Genomic DNA, 269 nt, shown 5'->3' with positions numbered 1-269 from the left:
GCCTCTGGCCAGCCAAGTCAGACAGAAAACAGCAGACCAGAGGGGATGAGAAAGGTTTCACACAGTGGAGCAGGGCATGCTTGGACACCCCACAGGCGCCGGAGGGGGGGTTCCAACCCTCCCCTAGGGACATGGAGAGGGGGCACGCATGCACCACACACGGTCACGGCCCACATGATGACTGTGGGGTAGCCCCCTCCCAACAGCCACGGCGGCAGTGACCCTGACATGCCACACAATCCTGGCCCCTCAGGGGATGGCTGAGCCCT

This window comes from Bubalus bubalis, chromosome 9 (assembly GCF_019923935.1).
Source record: "Bubalus bubalis isolate 160015118507 breed Murrah chromosome 9, NDDB_SH_1, whole genome shotgun sequence".
In the NCBI taxonomy this organism is placed as follows: Eukaryota; Metazoa; Chordata; class Mammalia; order Artiodactyla; family Bovidae; genus Bubalus; species Bubalus bubalis.
This window is presented reverse-complemented; position numbering follows the sequence as displayed.